Source organism: Ochlerotatus camptorhynchus, unplaced genomic scaffold, assembly GCF_037179485.1.
Source record: "Ochlerotatus camptorhynchus isolate MF236.1 unplaced genomic scaffold, CSIRO-AGI_Acam_v1.1 ptg000010l, whole genome shotgun sequence".
NCBI classification, from domain to species: Eukaryota; Metazoa; Arthropoda; class Insecta; order Diptera; family Culicidae; genus Ochlerotatus; species Ochlerotatus camptorhynchus.
The window spans coordinates 3779001-3797824 of NW_027040502.1; the positions used below are offsets into that span (position 1 = coordinate 3779001).

The 18824-nt window shown below is 40.1% G+C and overlaps 1 protein-coding gene across 2 annotated transcripts in view; it reads left to right on the forward strand.

The window, feature by feature from the left end:
* Nucleotides 1–18824, forward strand: part of MFS17 (Major Facilitator Superfamily Transporter 17) — a 72403-nt gene that overhangs the window by 13993 nt on the left and 39586 nt on the right. The window contains exon 1 of one of the 2 annotated variants that reach the window (XM_065220319.1): nt 17901–18470. The exons of the other annotated variant lie outside the window; for it this stretch is intronic. The gene's annotated coding sequence lies outside the window, so the exon portion shown is untranslated. Of the gene's footprint in view, nt 1–17900; nt 18471–18824 lie in introns of those variants that run through there. 2 annotated transcript variants of the gene reach the window in all.

An 18824-nucleotide genomic window follows, 5' to 3' on the forward strand; every position in this document is an offset into this window, starting at 1 on the left:
AACACAGCCCTAAAATGAACAAAACTACTGCCGGTGTCAGTTTGTCACCCCTTCTACGCACGCTTGTGAGTGGGATCGTTTTCCGAGAATTGGAATTCTTTCCGTCTAATCAACAACAACGTGAGAACCATACAGCATATACCTAATAGCGTATACTATAGTTGTAGGTAGAAGTGGAGCAATAATAGAGATGGAAAATTCTTGCGTTTGGTTGTGAAATAGTATGAGGCATATACCACGTGGTCCGTTTGGGGGGAGGACCCATGCAATATTAGAATTCATCTAATCTTTTATCACAGATAGTCTTATAGGAACGATTCAATTTAGGTGTATGCTATTATGTGTGTATGGTATGCTGAAAACGACAGTGGAAATTGTGGTTGTACATTCCTAATGATGAGCACTGCGACATTGATATTAGGTTGTAAACGATGACTCACTATGTGGGAATGTTATGACGATTGTTAAAACTGTACACTTTAAAAGTTCTACATACTTTTTACACATAAGAAACAATAATTGTCACATCAACAAAATTAACTAATCTCTAATAGCTTATTAAACTTGATAGGGTTAATGACAGACTCAGAAAAACCTTTACGCATTACCCCTCTGCCGATAATACAGGTACAGGTACAGGTATTGCGAAAGCCGGCATTTCCCCTTCATAATCAATATGCAACGAGTCCCAGCAGTATCATAATGAATCGGCAAAACATTCGAATCGCAAAGTCATTCATCAATATGGTGCCGATATCAGAACTGGTTAGAGGCGAATCGCAGAAAGTGCGCCTAAAACCGCAAACAGCGAAGGTCGTTAGATAAGGACCACGTGCTCTGCTGTATAGGCGTGTCATGTCTGTGCATGAGCTGTCCCCAAAAGCTTCGCGTGACTTGAAATACATTCCTGTTGTTTCGTCACATTGTGAAAGTGCGCCTTCCGGACTGAAATCTGCCAACGCACTACACGGTAACCGTAAGATACTCAATAAATTAATATAAATTTATCAATAATGATAATAAAGTATATATTTTTGAGGGAAAGTGGGACTGCTTATAAAATCAGTAAAATTTATACCCATATTTGAGTAACTGTTACTCAAAATTTAATAAATTTTACTCATTTCTGTAGAAATAATTACTAATTTATGAGTTACATAAATGTAACTCACTTTTTGGGTAGTCCCACTTTCCCTAAAAAACTGAGTATTTTGCGGTTACCGTGTATGACAGTACACAAAGTTAGCACCTTACTATGTACCTACGACAGTACAAATGCGAAGCAAATCCAAAAAGGCCACGACGATTGGAGGGGTCAATGATGTTATCAGTGGTATTAATTATTTTCAATTGATAACGGTGGTTGCTTACTAATAATGGCGAGTGTGAACATACACACGCACGCACACACACACACACACACTAGCGATGGTAAAACTTTCCTGTGCCCCGCGCGGCCATGAATGTTTGATTAAGTTGAATGATTAATGGGACATGTGTCTATAGACTATGATGACATTGTGTAAGGGAACCGAAAAAAAAAACTGTGCTCGTTTGAGTTCAAGATGGTTCAAGGATCTACGGAAGCTTTGGGAACTGTTCTAAACATTTACTTGGGAAACAAGCGGCGTGGGCGCATCCTAAACGTTCGTATGTCAATAAACCCTGTGTTGGATCGCACCATCGGCTCTGGGCTCTAACACATTTGAAGAAAGAGGCTTCTTAAAAATTCCGCTAGTGCAATCCTAGTACTAGAGCAGTGTGCTATTGATCAGTGTGTTACCAACAATCAATACGAAACTAACGATTTTAAATTGGCTCACCACTTTAGTAGCCTATTGGTCCCAAGCAAACGATTAACGTACCCTATTCTAGTTGAAATTCTATTACTACACTATGTTTGTTTTGATTCACTATGAAAGTTTGACAGATAACATCAGGGGTGTGTGGATTCATGCAGAACATGCAGGGGTGAGTGAAATAGCTTGGGACTGCTTGGGACCGTTGTTCTGGTACTGAGTGAACCAAAAATAATAATGATTTTCTTCGGGACCCAGTGGTCTTAGAGTTACCTCTATGGTGTTACTACCAACCGGTGGCAACTAACGATTTTAAATTGGCTCACTACTTGACTAGCCCAAGCAAATCGATTAACGTATCCCATTCTAGTCGAAATTCTAGTACTACACTATGTTTGTTTTGATTCGCTATGAAAGTTTGACAGATAAATTGAGGGGTTCGTGGATTTTCCTATGTTTCGAGGGGTGCATCGATTAGCTTGGGACCGAAGATAGTCCCAGAGCTGAGCCAAAAAGTTGAGCACGTTTCTTCGGGACCTTCTAGTCTTGGAGTTACCGCTATGTTACTACTGCAACACGTAAGTATCGCCAACAATCCTACAGTTTCAAAAATTTAGCATGGCCTACTATGAAAAAAATTACAAACCTTACTTTTTCATAGTTGAAGATGCTAATTTCAAATAACAGACTAAAGTGTTTATAAAATAGATGAAGGGATGAAAGTATAGAATTGATTGTTCCGTTAGAGTACGGCAGTGTGAAAATTGCATATAGAGAGTAGAAAGCGAGCAAGGACAACTTTAGGAAGGTACAAATCGGTTTGATCATCTCTCTTTACCAAACTCCCCCGTTGGAGAGGGATGGTGAGCAATTTTCACACTGCCGTACTCTAACGGAACTATCAATTCTATACTTTCATCTCCTCATCTATTGTATAAAAATAACCACTTTAGTCTGTTATTTGAAATTAGCATCTTCAACTATGTAAATCGTTGACTTCACGCAGAGGTAATACAAAACATATAGTCAAAGTACTTACTTTTTCGCCAGAGCAAAGTTGTAGAACTACTCAAAATATGAAACTTTGTTTATGTCTAATATTTTAGAAGATATGGACCGTTTTCTATGGTTACTCCTTTAAATTTAGTAATATTTTTTAAGCTAATAGTGTTGTAAAAAAATGTAAACGAAACTACATGTTTTTGCTGAAGATAAAGGGCGAACACGAAATTATTGCGACACCGAAAATGTCATGCCAATTTTCTTATAATGTTTAGAATCAAACCAAAATTTTAGGGTAGTTTTATACATATATGTACTTAAAAAATCAAAAGAAAAGTTAATCGATGGAGCCTTGAGTGTAAAATTGAACGCATTTTCGCTTGATGCCCTCCATCAAAGTCTTTACAGTGTCATCCGGTACCAGTTTCTCAGTTTTTTTTCCATTTTCTTAACATGTCCTTCTCGTCTTTGACTGTCTTCTTGCTCTTCCGAAGTTCCCGCTTCATTATTGCCCAGTACTGCTCCACCGGGCGCAGCTCCGGACAGTTTGGCGGATTCATGTCCTTTGGAACAAAATGGACAGAATTGGCCTCATACCACTCCAGGACACTTTTAGAATAGTGGCATGATGCCAAATCTGGCCAAAATAGCGGAGCTTCGTCGTGCTGCTGCAAGAACGGCAAAAGGCGCTTCTCGAGGCACTCCGATTTGTAGATCTCGCCATTTACTGTGCCCTTTGTCACGAAAGGCTCACTCCTCAGTCCGCAAGAGCAGATGGCCTGCCAAATGAGATATTTGGAGGCGAACTTCGACATTTTCTTCTTCTTAAATTTGTCGTCCACATCGAACTTGCTCTTGCCGGTGAAAAACTCCAACCCCGGAATTTGCTTAAAATCGGCTTTTATATACGTTTCGTCGTCCATCACACAGCAGCCATATTTTGTCAGCATCTTCTCGTAGAGCTTCCTTGCCCGAGTTTTAGCCGTCGATTGTTGCCGCTCATCGCGGTTTGGGAAGTTCTGTACCTTGTATGTATGTAGTCCAGCTCTCTTCTTTGCATTCTGGACGTAGCTCTGCGACATGCCGATCTTTTTAGCCAAATCACGGCTTGAGACGTTGGGATTTGCTTTAATCATCCGCTTCACCTTTCCCTCCGTCTTTTTGTTCTCCGGTCCCGGTTTTCTTCCAGCTCCTTTGCCGTGGTCCAACGTCAACCGCTCCTGGAACCGCTTCAACACTCTGGAGACGGTTGAATGGTGAATGTTCAACATTTTTCCCAACTGCCGGTGCGACAGGTCAGAAAATTCCAGGTGTTTGGAAAGAATTTGTTCTCTCAACTCGCGTTGGTTCACCTCCATTTTCGTTGAATCGAAAAACACGACTTCGAGTTTGACAGCATGTACACAATACACATCAATGAGAAAGTGTGCAAAATTTGGTTGATTTTTACCCAATGGTAAAAAAGTTATGCCCTGTTGAATGTGTCGCAATAATTTCGTGTTCGCCCTTTAGTATGTAGCAATATGCATTCCTTGCAAAGTTATAGCACTTTTTATCTTTAAATTACCCTATTTTGACTGCATATAGTGGAGAAAATGGTACAATATTAACTACTCCTCTTAAAGCTTAGACTTTGTATTTCAAAGTAGTGAAGCTTTGGTTAGCGCAAATTTGTAAATGAGTGAATAGGGTCACGTTTTACCCATTTTCTATACAAAAACGAGCCACTACCAAACTGCTCTTAAAGATCATTAATCTTCCCCAATGTTCTGGACTTCCTTGTAGTTTTCTAGAGCAGAAAAAAAAAACTCGACCTTCTCCAGTTTGCATTATGGGCAATGTCATATTTCTGCTTAAATTCGGCTATTTTGGATCTTGCAGATTTTTCAAAATGGCGCCCTGGAAATTACGTCTTACACAAAGTTATAGAGGCAAATAATGTCTTTCTGAGAAAAATAAGCTATTCTTTATTTTTTAGAGTAAAAATATAAAAAAAATGTTAAAAAACCCAAATATCTCAAAATATCCTTGTTCGATTTTGGATTTTTTTTTAAACTTTTGGAATGTTCAAACCAAACCAAACACCAAATTGACCCTTTTGAAGACATAATCAATCAATGCGTAGAAGTACATCACGCATTGTCTTACTGATGATGACCTTCCGATTCATGACGATAGGATTGAAGTTAACCGTGCAGGTGTCGCAGAACCACAGCAATCCAACGTTTGCGGTTCATGTCTTGAAATTTGTTTCGATAAGTCCGACACAGAACGCATTTGTCGGATCTTTCGAAGATCCAAAATGAAATTAGTAATTAGCAGTGCTGTAAATTTTCATACCATTCGATTGAAGATGAACCAATACAACCATTGAATCAATTCTGTGAAAACGAATTCTCACATGACCATAATTTGAAGAGCCCCTTTCTCATTCGAAGTTTATTGTCACTGTCAATTTAGTCACTCACTATCATTTGATATATGACAGTGGAGTATGGAAGAAACCCATCAAAATTATCCCAAACAGACAAGTCGACCCGATGTCGGATCAATGTAAAGCTAATTTAAGGAAGATTTCGACCTAATGTCGTGTTGTTGTCGGGTCGATTTTGGGTTTCTTTCGGGTCAACATCGGGTTGGGGTTTGGTAGAAGTCAGGTTGGTGTCGGGTTGGTTTAGCTTTTTCGCCGGAATGTCGACACTCAATTGAATGATATCAAGCGTTTCTCAAATGAGAATGATCCATGCCTTGGTCAAATGACTAAGCAACTGATATCACCCATTCAAAGGAAGTCCCCTTTGATAGCGAATAGCTACTTTTCTCATTTTCATCAAAAATTTTCAAATGATTTTGAGAATTTACAGCATTGGTAATTAGACTAGGGTACTTCATCCAATAGAGAAACAAGAGAGTAACATACAGGCAAACAACTAGTAAAGGCACCACAGAGCAGTTAGATAGCAAACACTAAGCGTTTCCCTAAAATCGCTATTATCGTCCTGCTGTAGATTGAACATTCGCTAAAGCCGGAATCGAACCAGGGCGTACACATCAATCGATTTCTCAATTTTTGAGACCACTGAGGAGATCGAGACGCATTTCTCTATCCAATTGACCACGGAATGAACGCTCGAAAAAAAAGTAAGAGGTTGTATCCAATACACGACCGTAGATTTGACGTAGGATTACAAAAGTATAGCAAATTCGTTATCAGTGAAAAAGTTCGATAGGTTCGGAAGCAATTTGAGAGTTCTGTTTGTGAGATACTCTGTCGATGTCCATGTATTACAAGCCAAGCCTTGACGATATGTCTTGGATACAAGCGCTTACTCTTTAGTTAACTCTTTTATCAGTCATTTGTGGTCCTGAAAAGGACCGATGGGTTGAAAGCTTAGAAGCCAGTTTAGGACAATGCTGTGGAAATTTGTCATCGATGTTCTTGGAGATGATAGCGGTGCGGAAATGAAATATGTATTATAATCTGAGCCTACCGGACGGTACCTACGTTTATGCTTTTGGATGCAAATTTTAAGCCTCTTCTATTAAGAGAATTCGGCAAGATTTTTTTGGCATAATTCTCTTAATAGGAGCGGCTTAAAATTTGCATCAAAAGGCATAAACATAGGTACGGTCTGGCATGCTCAGTGCTTGCACAGCGGCTCACGACGAGCAATTGAATCCGATCAGCGGTTGAGGGCAGCCTTGATTGCTAGCTCCTTACAGAGAGCCTTCCGTTGTGTACTGGAGAACACCACCACTCATCATACGCGGTGGTTTAACGAACAGCGTTCGGTGAGGCCGGATGGAATTTAATTTTGAGATCTGTGTTAGGGAAATCGCTTTTTCCTTCCCTTGGCTAGTTTTTGCACCTTGCTGTTGGTGGGCGGGCTTAATTTCATGCTTTATAGTGGAGTGTTGGCGACGCTAAGTTTATGACTGGCGTTGCTGGCTCATGCCGCGATAGAATGGCGCCATGGGCAGGCAATGGGGATCACTAAGCTTCCCCTCTCTGATAAACCACTGCATGAGAGAACCAAAGATCTAGTCTAGCAGTGATAGTATCACACATGTTATTCCTTTGATTGAGAGCCGCGTCGTAGTACGCTTACGTATAGGCTCGAGGGTGACGCGCTTGGCATAGATGGTCCATAGCGACTCACGAAGATGGATCCCGATCAGTAGCGGTGAGGCTTCTTCCTCCTTCTTCGGTGAATGGACGCTCATGTGGGCTGCAGCTCGCTGCTTGCAGGCGGCCTTTCGTTGTGTACAATGTTTAACGCCACGCGTCTAAAGCACTGCTGCTGCTGCTGCTGCTGACGACCTACCGAACACCACCACACAAGGTGATTGAATAAGCACTATTCAGGGAGACATGATCGAATTTGATTTTGAAATCTGTGTTAGGGAAAGCGCTGTTTGCAGACATCGGTGATAATTTTGATCACTATTGCAACAGATGGACATTTCTGTAATTTTCAGTATTGATCTATTGAAAATTATTAAAGCGTTCAATTTAGCAGATTCGTAGCAAAATTCCTAATCAATTGGCTTCTTTAGGATTAAAATCTATTCGATATTGACAAAGTTAAATGTGGTCAAAACCTGACCACTTTTCGTAATGCGGTTTTGGTTTTTTTGAAATTGCACCCCTAATATGTTGCCGGAATACGTAAACCTTCGTAAAAAATTGAAGTTATAACGGTGCCGTGTTCACTAAAAATGAACACATAAAGACCAAAAATTTAAAAGGCCTCAACTTCATTTTGTAAACAGAGCTTGTAAGACCATTTTGTCGCAGCCTCAAAAATTGTGAAGTGCTCCATTGTTTTCGATCTGCTAACGTTTACTGGTGGAGCTGTTGAATTGAACAATTTGACGTTTGAGTGGTGCCTATCAACTTAAAAAAAAACTTATTAAACCCTTTTGCGTGAACCGAAGTACGCCCACGCAAACCATCAACACCATCAACTCTTGGTTTGCGTATGCGTTCTTCGGTTCGCGTGATAGGCCCTTTTCTAAAGTTACGCAAGCATTACATCATGTGTTCGTTTTTAGTAAACACGGCGCACCGCTCAAACGTCAAATTGTTCAATTCAACAGCACCACCAGTAAACCACAGACAAACATACATAACTCTTAGAAGAAAATTCTTCAAAAAATATCGTCAAGCGTATTTTGCAGGCACACTATCACCATAGAGGTAACTCTAAGACTAGAAGGTTCCGAAATAATGTGCTCAACTTTTTGGCTCAGCTCTGGTACTCTCTTCGGTCCCAAGCTAATCGATTCACCCCTCGAAACATAGGAAAAACCTGGAAAAACCAATAACCCCTCATTTTATCTGTCACACTTTCATAGCAAATCAAAACAAACATTGCGTAGTACTAGAATTTCGACTAGAATGGGGTACGTTAATCGTTTGCTTGGGACCAATAGGCTAGTCAAGTAGTGAGCCAATTTAAAATCGTTAGTTTCGTATTGATTGTTGCTATCACCCTCTATTATGCACATTCCCAAGCATGGTTTGGCAACCGGAGCATCCCTCGTTCATGAAATTTTTTAACTAGTTACTTTTCCCTTGTTCTGTCACCGCGTCAGCTGTGTTGAATAACAACAAAACAGATGGAAGTCAGTGATGTCGGTTCTACGAAATTTTCCGTAGATCTATAGAATTGATTGAATTTAGCAGAAATACGAATCCGTTGAAGAAATTCTCAGAAGCTCAGTCCTTTTTAAGGATTTGTTTTGAATATTTAGTGTGATTTTTCTTTGGCTGGAAACAAGTTTTTAAACGTTTTTTTTCACTAATGAATTCTAACACCGCTCATGACTTTAATGTATACATAGCAAACAATATGTATTCTGAGTCCGCTTTGAGAAGCGTCCGAGAACGGTTGTGTGTTTTTGCTCCGCTGCGTGCTTTTTTTTAGAGCTCGGGCTATCTTTGTGCTGCCGTGTAGTTTTTCGGTGCTCGCATTTGAATAGTTTTATGTCCCGGACGCGATAATTCTATTTAGAATGATTTGTGCTGATGTTTTTCCCCTGTTGCTTTGGTGCCTGGTGTGCTCTCGCTCCCTTTGTTGACAGTGTGACTCGACCGCGCTGATCTATTATTAGGTTTTTGCGGTGTGCATTGCTTTTGTGCACAGAGTGACATGAAGAAGAAAAGTGATATTTAGTTATTGTGTGTTTGGATTCGCTGGAGGAGGAATTGTTTAAAAATGACTAGAGAAAATTAAGCATCGAGAATGCGCTCCCGGATGTATTGATTTGGTGAGTACGTTCCAGTTGAAGATTGTTCTCTCTAAATATCCTTTTTTTGAATACGTTTCATCAATCAAACATTATTATATGTTGGGTTTGGGGGGGGGGGGGGTTCAGCCTAAGGGTTTCAATGGATTTGTAGACTGGACAAGTGTTCGTGGATTTGCCAGTCCCTTGTCACGTGTTGATAGACGTACATCTTGTCGTTTGTCTTCCAAAGGTCTTCAATGAAGTTGATTCACCCAGCTGCAACAAACCATCAGGCAGAACTTTACAACCAGTGAAGTATCTGCAGTCATATGTAATCCTTGCACTGATGGTGGGTTCTATTCACATCACATGTTCCCCTATAAAAAAGTGAATTTGTGTCGCATATATTATAATCTCATCTGATTCTGGATTTTACAGTCAGCTTCACAGGTGTCAACCTCCTGCCCAGGAATAAGGAAAACTTCGTTAAAGTCTCTTATTGTGTTTCCCTTCCGACTGGGGGACTTGTAGACTTCGGGGCAAACTTTCTTTGACGGTGGTGGATTATTCCCTTCGTTCGTCTCCGTATCCGAAACTGGCTACATCTGTTCCAATTCTGCTTCAGCCTCCAAGCGAGTCTTAAACTCTCTTTTTTTCACTCAATTGATACGTTCCCACATTGGGTTTGGCATGGAGAACTCGTCTTGAGAGAGTTTCGCTACCGCGTTTTTTTTCCGGCCAGTGTAGGATTCCAGCTTCTTTCCAACCAGAAAGAATTACGGTTAGGCATGTTTCGCATCTTTCAATTGTTTGTACCACTTTAAATGGCATTTTTTCCGCACTTGAACTTGGACGACACTAGCTGACTCCCTTCCGAAACATTTTGAACTGTCACTTTTCTCCAGGCAACTTTGTCATCATAAAACTGAACGGTACCAAGTCAAGTCAAAATGGATAATAAATAAACAATAAGGTATTCAAATTTACTTTATAAATGCTATAATAAACCATTGTGCAGCGATGATCGAGACGTTTCCGTCGGATAAGATTATTTTGCGGCCGAGTGTCTAGGAAGCTATGGAAACCGAAATGGCTCTTGATTTTGTTTTATGCCCTTATAGTATAAACCACCATCGCACTTTGTGAGTTGCCCCAATAGAACCCTTGCTTTTGCTTTGAATCAGTACAAATTCGTTCTATTATATAAAAAAAAAAAAAAGAAGTATACATATTCATTTTCTTCCGAACTAAATAAACCACCATCACACTTTGTGAGTGGCCCCAACAGTATCCTTGCCGTTGGTCTAAATCGGGTCAAATCGGTTCTAATAATTATTTTATATTCAATCAAGTAAACCACCATCACACTTTGTGAGTGGCCCCAACAGCATCCTTGCTGTTGGTTTAAATCGGTTCAAACCGCTTATAATTAATTATTTTGGTCATTGATAAAATAAAATAAACCATCATCACACTTTGTGAGGGGCCCCAACAGTATCCTTATTGTTGGTTTAAATCGGTATACACACATCTAATAATGATCTACATCTCTAGACAGCCGGCTGTTTAGAGCATAAATCGAAAACACTTATAAATAACTACACAAAACAAAAGATCGCATCACTTATCAAGGTGAATCCTGATCCAACGAACCTAACCCACTAACAAAACCTCCTTCCTGTGACTTTTGTGGGATGCAGAGGTAAACACGGTCCCAAAACAACAAAAGTCACACACTAACATTCCTTCCCTCTCCCACCTGATTGCAAGGACGTGGCCGGTGACGTTATTGATCTTTAAAGGTAGGAGTCACTGGAACATGTACACTGAGAATGGCAGGTTACTACCAAGCCCCATTCAGTTGATTCTTTGTACAATTTCACTGGTTCAGATCAATCACGGAGTGCAACTATCGATACGTGCAGTCAGACTAAGCTAAGCTAAGCTAAGCTAAGCTACATAGCAAACAATATGTATTCTGTATTTGTCAAATTAGTATGTGGTATAGTAATGACTCGATTTTGTGGGCCCCTCCGCGCATCAGACTTTGATCATTAAATAATTTCATAAAATCTCAATTCTAAATCATTTTCATGCATCTTCATGATAGGTGTTTAAAGCATACTTTGGTGCAATAAGACCACTGAAAAAGTGCATGGGTAGAGCATTAGAAAAGTTTTTCAAAAAGGGGGCTGACAAAATCGGGTCATTACTGTATATGTCTTCAGTGGGATGCCTTGGTCCCCTTATCATTCTCAAGAGCTGACATCTACTAAAATGACCTTAAAAAGAACTGGCATCACTGATAAGTTCAAAATGTAGTGGCTTGCTTAACACTTTAGTGGCGCCACCATGACAAATGCAAGCACATTCCCAACTAAAATCTTATTTGGGAAGAATGTGATGGTGAGTGTTATGTCTGTTTGTCTGTGAGCAAACGTTAGCAGATCGAAAACAATGGTGCACTTCACATTTTTTGAGACTGCTGTTTTGAGTTATTGCTTGTCGTGTCCGCAATAATAACACCGACGAACCGAACTTTCAAACGGGCGATCAGATCTGTCAAACGAGGTGAGACGCAAACCAAGGCAATATAAAATATACGTGGGCTCGTGTCCTTGCTCATGGTATGACGCGATCGGATGAGTAGATGTCGGTAGTGTTTAACGTATTTTAAATATGGCGTCTTGGGCACGAATTTGAAAGTAGCTTGTATGAGCTGTCACGTCGGTTCGTCGGTGATAATAAACCGGGTGTGAAAATGCACAGAGCAAAACAAACAAAGGAGCCTCATAGCCTAGTCAGTAGAGGCTCGGTATTACCAAGCCGGAGACTCGATTCCCGGTCCGGTCGAGGGAATCTTTCGGGTTGGAAATTTTCTCGACTTCCCTGGGCTTAGAGTATCATTGTGCTTGCCACAAAATATACAAATTCATGCATTGGTATTGGCATCGAAAGCTCTCAATTAATAACTATGGAAGTGCATTTAGAACACTATGTTGAGAGCACGCAATAAGCTAATATGCGCTAAACAATAAGCTTGAAATGCGAACAACAAGAAGAAGAAAACAAACAAAGCGATAAATAGTACTATTCAATAATGAATACAATACAAGCTGACAGCGCAACTAGTGTACTAATGTAACGCCTCTTAAAAAGCCGGTCAACAAGGTCTAATTCAAGTGCCCAATGTCTCATAACAGGTTCAATCCTAGGTTCAATCAATGCAAGAAATTTTCAAAACACTTGAACACTTCAGTAACAACGAGATACGATCAACCTCCAAAGCCGAACGGCGAAGCGAGTATTGCTATACGTTTCCCATCGAAATTAACTGTGATAATTTAGAAAACACGTGTCAAAAAATCTTTATAGAAACGCAAACAAATCAGTAGTACTAAAAGCTCGTTAGCGCGTTACGTTACGACGTTACTTTATGAGACTTTGAAGAACTATTAAGATAATTTTTGATTTTTTTTCCAAAGCAATTTTTAACAGATTTTAGAATGGATTCCAGAGATACGCTCCCGATTAGAAGGTTGGGGCACCCAAAAAAAACCATGCTTTTATTCATATCTCTGCCATTTTACGTCAAATTTTAATACTTTAAAGGTCATCTGAAATATATTGAATGGATATTATTTTGTGTGTATTTTGCTTATTTTTTTCAAATTTTGTATACCAAAACTTTACCTTAAATAAAAAACATTTTCTAATACTCTGACGCACTGTACACACTTAATCTAGCTCGGTAAAATCTCCAAAAGCCGATTACCTCGGCATTCTCTTTTGCTGATATCTCTGCAAAATATCTGTTTGTTAGCTGACAGCTCAGCAAAATGTTATTTGTTAGCTGAGTCTCGGCAATTGTTTTACTGAATCTCAGTTAAATAAATTGCAGAATTACTCGGCTGTTGGAATCTCGGCGAAAATATTTAAGTGTGTATGACTAGTTTTCTCAGCATCGGGTCGGTTGTGTTTAGAAATTAAAGTGGTAGTAGAACTCTTATTCTATACCCATTCAGGAACCTGTGAAAATTTGGTGGAAATAAATAGAAAATATTTTAAATTATTTTTAATTTTAATTTGTGTAGTAGCTCATATCTTCGGGGTAGAATTCCAAGGCAACCCTAAATTTGATTCAAAATAAATTCTAATGAAAATTCATGACTTTTTTTGACGTAATTCTAAAGGAAATATAAGAAAATTTGAACGAGAAGGAGGATTGTACGATAATAATTCTGATGAGAACACCAAGATAATACAAAAGAGAAATCTAAAGACATTTTGATGATAATTTCAAGAAGATTCTGGAAGACCGTAGGGCCCTCGTGTTGCTTCAATAGAGGAAGCAGACGTTTCTGTAGTCACTCCTTGAGGTAGATCTCCCCGTTTACAGTCCCGGTAGCCACGAACGGCGCATTCCGTTTGCCACATGAGCAGATCGCTTGCCAAATTATGTACTTCTTGGCAAATTTTGATAGTTTCTGCTTCCTTACTTCCTCCGGAACATCAAACTTATGCTGGGCGGTGAAGAACAGTATCCTCGGAAACTGCCGGAAGTCCGCCTTGACGTAAGTCTCATCATACATGATGAGACAATGAGACTTCGTCAGCATCTGGGTGTACAGTTTCTGGGCCCGTGACTTTCCCACCGTATTTTGCCGTTCGTCACGATTTGGAGCCTTCTGCACTTTGTACGTATGCAGTCCTTCCCGGTCCTTGGCTCTCTGAACGAAAGACTTGGACAGATTCAACTGTTTGGCCACATCCCTGACCGAAGCATTGGGATTCCGCTAAAACGCTTTCACGACACGCTTGTCATCCTGATCACTAATAGAACATCCATTCTGACCGCATTTCTCCTTCCGTTCGATGCTCAGAGTTTCGTAGTAACGTTTAATCACGCGACTCACTGTTGACTGCACGATTCCGAGTTGTTTTCCGGATGTTCCGATGAGAGAGGTTGAGGATTTTCCGACGTTGCTATTTGGGTGACACCATTTGTTCTAACTTTCGAAAAACTGACAGCGATAAAAATACAGTGTAAACAATACACTCTAAACTACTTCTGTCCAAATTTTCAAGTGAAAATACCCAATGGGTATTCAATTAATCTACAGCGTTTTTTTTTTCGTGATGCAATTTGATGTGGGACACCTTTTAGGAGAACTGCTGGTAAGTTCTTAGATGAGAATTTCATAGTTGGGAGTTGAATTCCAAGGGAAGGAGCAATATTCAAAGGTAATTCAAAAATATATTCGATGAAAATTCAAAGATTAATACCAAAGGATTTCTTAGAATATTCCTAAAAAATATTGAGGAAAATATATTTGTTTAATTTTTTTTTATAATTCAAAGGAGAGTTCCATAGGAGCAACAGTTGAAAGAATTCTTGGGATTTCCTAGCAGATTTAAAAAAATATTCCTAAAATACATCTATGGGCATTTCAGGAGAATATTAAAATAATACTGAGGTGAACTCCTAGTGAATTTTCAGGACACTTCTTCGGGGAAGTCCTAGAATTATGCAAGAATTATTCTTAATTTGACGAGCTTTTGCAGACTGAATTGAAATTGTGTTCTAAAGAAGAGGTTCACGAGTATGATGAAGAAAATTATAAGGGAATACCAGCGAGACTTCGAAGACGAGGTTATTCTTAGATCCTGATGAATGTGGGTGTCTTATCGTCGTCCTGTATAAAGAAAGGGAGAAGGATTAGTAATTTCCATTTAATTTCGCTACATTATTTGACTTCTCCAGTGTCTTGTACTCGGCTGAAGAAACCGAATCTAATTCAATTAAATCTAATCTAACACCAACACAGCCAGTTCCTGAAAGCATCCTGGGAAATGATATAATAATGATAATATATATTTCACATCGAAGATGCGTCACACATACCAAAATGGCCAGGCCTACTGTGCAGCATTTAAGGGGCAATTTGATTCAGAGAACATCGGGCCTATTTAAATCGAAAATTTACACGATGCTTCAAAGTCCAATAAATTTGTTTTCGTTTATTCTAGGTTTTGATTCAGGACCGGACAAGAATTTAAAAAAATGTGGCCAAATATCTCTGTTGTTGAAAATTGTGTTACACAGTTTTGTTAGTTGTTAAAAACAAATTTTTGACGAAATTTTGGATGACTGACAAATTAATTTTTACGATTATATTTCCGAATGTTTTATAATAATTTGGGAACTTTTTAGTCACTTTTTAAAATGATTTTGATCACTAATTCCCTATTTTTATTGCATAACACTGCTATAGGCCAGATCATCAAATCATTTAACCTAACACTTTTGACAGATAGTGGCGCCTTTGTTTTCGTTTTGGTCTTAGTTTTTTTTTTATCCTGAGTGGAGTGAACGTATGTTTGGATAACGATGCTGCTCAATTCTTCATCCGGGATCAAGAAAGGCCTCATTAAGAGTTACACGGAGATACCAACATAAACAGACGAACGCAGTGGACATTCCATCAACGGTTAACCACCAATCATGGATCACGCATTGATGGATCCACTGGCTTCGGCGTCTTCAATGAATAGTCAATCGCCTTTCGGAAACTTCAGGAGCCTTGTTCCGTTTATGTCACTGAGCTAGCAGCAATCAACTTCGCATTGGGGATGATTTCCGACATGCCCATAGACCATTACTTTATCTTCTCGGATAGTCTTAGTTCGATTGAGGCTATTCGGTCGATGAAACAAGGTAGGCACTCATCTTATTTCCTGTCAAAGGTAAGGGAGCAGATGAGTTTGCTGGTAGAAAGATCATATATGATTACCTTTGTATGGGTCCCCTCCGTCCCCTCACATTGCTCAAACCCAGGCAATGAGAAGGCAGGCTTTCTCGCAAAGGTAGGCGTACAACAGCGAGATTTATGGTAGAAAAAGTTCACACTATGATTTTTTTTCCATTAGTACGTCAGAGCTCTCCTTTAAGTTGGCAAAACGATTGGACAAGTAATTCTCTTGGGTGGTGGTTACATTCCATTATTCCAAATGTTTCTTCGAGAGCGTGGTTCAACACTACTCGCTAGACGCACATCTCTACAGAATAAACCTCGTTGACAGCAATATATGTAGGTGTAGACCCGGTTATGATGACATCGATCACGCAGTTTGGTATAGCCCGGGTAATGACGCCTCCAGAGCACGACTGTTGGATACCCTAGTGGCCTGAGGTAGACAACCCTTCCGTGAAGTAAGAGATGTATTGGGAACCCCTACATGCAGGTGATCTACGAATTCATTTGTTTGTCTGACCATACCCTCCTTTCCAAACAACTTCCAGTCATTGTGTCCCAGTCTTATTATCCTCCTGTTTATGTGCTACTTGCGCCTGCCCAGCCAGGATTTGGTCAACCGTCCGAGAGTAGTATCTGAAGGAGGCTTTAGAAACCAGTTTCCTACCTAGCCGCATCCAATCGAAATTGGAATCGAGGCCGCCACGAGTAATTGGAACCCAATCTAACCTAGAACTACTGCTATGTAAAATGTAAATTCTAGATAGAGCTGGAATTAGTGCGTAACAGCTTTTGTAAACAATGACTTCTTTTGATGATTTCTAGAAAGTTAAGGCTTGCCAACGGAAACCAACAACACCGTCGGGTAGGGGAAGACTTCCCCTACCAGACGGTTATGTTGGTTTGCGTGGGCGTGCCTTGAGTTCCTAGAAATCATCAATAGAAGTCATTGTTTACAAAGGCTGTTACGCCCTAATTCCAGCTCTATCTAGAATTTACATTTTACACAGCAGTAGTTCTAGGTTAGTATTGGGTGCCAATAACTTGTGGCGGTCTCGAGGTTAATAGGTAACAATTTCGATTGGAAGGAACTAGGTAGGAAACTGGTTCCTAAAGCCTCCTTCAGATACTACTCTCGGACGGTTGACCAAATCCTGGCTGGGCAGGAGCAGGTAGCACATAAATAGGAGGATTCTGATTTTGGCTCCGCAAAGTGTCACACATGACTGAGCCTAGTAAATAAACGAACTAGTAAAAAATAATAATCCATATTTTCCAGAAAACCCTATCAATAGCAGGAAGAGACTCCTAGAAGCCTACCAAAAATTTGAATCAGGATATGTTAGTTCAGTGGAAGGAATTCTTGTTAGTGATCTGTTCGTTGTCCGAGGTGGACTTGCACTTTCACACGCAACGGATCACAGGCATGATGATTATTCGTATAAACCACTTTAATGTTATCCTTGTTAGAAACAATCATACCGCAGCGATACCAGCATATATGTATACTATCTAGTAAATTTTTGAATTTAATTATAATTTTGAGGTTTTAGACCGTGTTAGCCAATTAGAGGACCCCTAGTGCCATAACTGGTACACTTCTCTAAGCCGTGGTTTGAACATAGCATTAAGGTTCAATTTACTTTGAGGCATTTTCGAAAAATTCAAATGCAGTTTTTTTTCGACCCATCATTTCAGATTGCAAAAAGCTCGCGTCATTCTATTATTTTTGCTATTCTACACAAAATGACGCGAGCTTTTTGCAATCTGAAATTGAACCTTAACATGCTCTCCTATTTTGCGTTATTTCCTCACCAATACCAGCCACTTTCGACCGGTACACGGGAACCCTGGCCATGCGTCCGTAAATTACCAGTAACGTACACATTCACTCGCACATGTCGCTCCAATAATCGCAATAAAGCATTTCCCTTTCGCATCGATCGTCAATCGTCGTCATCGCGGCACTTACTACTCACTCCGTCCCCGGCTCTCTGGCGGGCATAGTATATTATCTTGTACTATACAAACGGCATACGTCGGTACCTACCTACCAACAGACACAGCTCAACACGTTGCTGTTTGTGAGTTTGGTGGAGCCGGCTCCAACCAGCCGCCGTTCAGTCGAGCGCTGCTACTCTCCGCGTCGTGTCGAACTGAGTACGAGCTGCTCCTCGGCCGCGCGCCGGTCTTATCTCGCACATCGTGCCAAGAACTGCCCGTCCACGTTTCCTTATTGCGTTATTTTGTTTTTGTTTTGCGTTGCAAGTGAAATTTTTAAAGTGTTTCGATTTTAAGCAAAAGTGAAAAAAAAATGAACGACAAGTGCCGTGTCACAAAGATTAGCCCAGTTTGACATAATCCCGATCATCGATCTGTTTGTGCATCCGTGCAGTGTCGTGCATAATAAGAAGTGTTACCCACCATCTCAATACTGTCGCTTGTTGACGGATGTGATCTTGAACCTTAAATCCGCAGACACGTTTTCCTACACTACAGAGTGCTAGTGAATATCGGTGAGAGTGAGAAGGCAAAGTGAACAAAACCAAAACACACCACCCACCCATTCGTCGCAGTCGTGTGATGTCGTGATAAGCTGTGAATCATAGGCAAGACGTCATCGATTTACACCGCGTGGTTCCTGCGACAGTGACAGTGATAATTATTTAGCAAAAGCAAGGTGACGAATCAATGCTCAAAATTCTAGTTTATTTTCAGGGGAATTCCAACCAACGCTTGTTGGAAGGGTAATAAAAAGTAAATAATTATGTAAATGGTGAAGTTGTCCGATGTGCGATAGCACCTTTGCACAGATCGGCAGGTTTGGTAAAAAGTGCGACCACAACAAGATGCGGCAACGGCGACAGTTTGTGGGAACACAACGAGTTGCGCCATAAACCAAAGCCGGCGTGGTTAGCAAATTTTTGTTTACATCAGATCTTCGTTGCCGTCGTTCATCGTCGTTTTCGATATTGTGAACACCTAATAAAAATAATATAATACCTGCCGACGGGAATGGTGAATAAGCAAAATA